We start from the raw sequence: 873 nt of genomic DNA on the forward strand, positions 1-873 counted from the left end.
CCTATATTCATCCTCAAATCACTCCTATCTCGATCCCATTCGGAATTTTTGGGGGAGTCGAATGCTCTCTCGCAGAATTACTATCGATTCTTACTTGTTCCTTTTTTTATAAAACCTTGGATTTTCAAAGATTCGTCTTGAGTTCGTCGATTTCTTAGCTGATATCTCCTGACAAGACTCTCTCTCGCATCATCGGTCTTCGAATTCTTTTCAGGCGACAGTATTCTCAACTACTCTAATGAACACGTTCACAATGTGCTCGGGTAATTTCGCAAATTTATTCCATTTCACGAATAAGTATCGAGGAATGAGGTGAGATTGTGCTTTAGACTGATTTGCGGTTGCAAAATAACTACACATTTAACGTCTACCCTCCAGGGAACGGTTTAGTTGCAAATGTAGTCTTCAAAGTTTACAAATGGCAACGGGTAATCGTTGTATCGTGGCTATTTCATAGTCAATTGTAGTAAGCCATGTTGCTCCTTGCGTGCAAAACAGTTAAATGTAACTAAATGCATTTCTCCAAAGACACTTGCGCTTAATTCGAAGTTATTTCACTTAATGTTTTGATATGCCATGGGGTGCAATTGATGTTGCTGCAATGTAACTTGACTGCAATCTTAAATAATGTCACCAATTGGTTTAAGGTGATTGAACGCCTAGTCATGGCTGTACCTTGGCAGCAGTTAATAGAATTTATGCCATTGTAAATCGGTAAAAAGATCTGATATATTTCGCCCCAATTATCTGTTTGGGCGAAATTGATCAAACCTTTTAATTCCCCTTTCATATATAAATAAATAAATAAATAAATAAATAAATAAATAAATAAATATATATATATATATATATATATATAGATATAGATCTAGG

The sequence above is a fragment of the Hetaerina americana genome, unplaced genomic scaffold (genome assembly GCF_022747635.1).
Source record: "Hetaerina americana unplaced genomic scaffold, ioHetAmer1.1.p SCAF_88, whole genome shotgun sequence".
In the NCBI taxonomy this organism is placed as follows: Eukaryota; Metazoa; Arthropoda; class Insecta; order Odonata; family Calopterygidae; genus Hetaerina; species Hetaerina americana.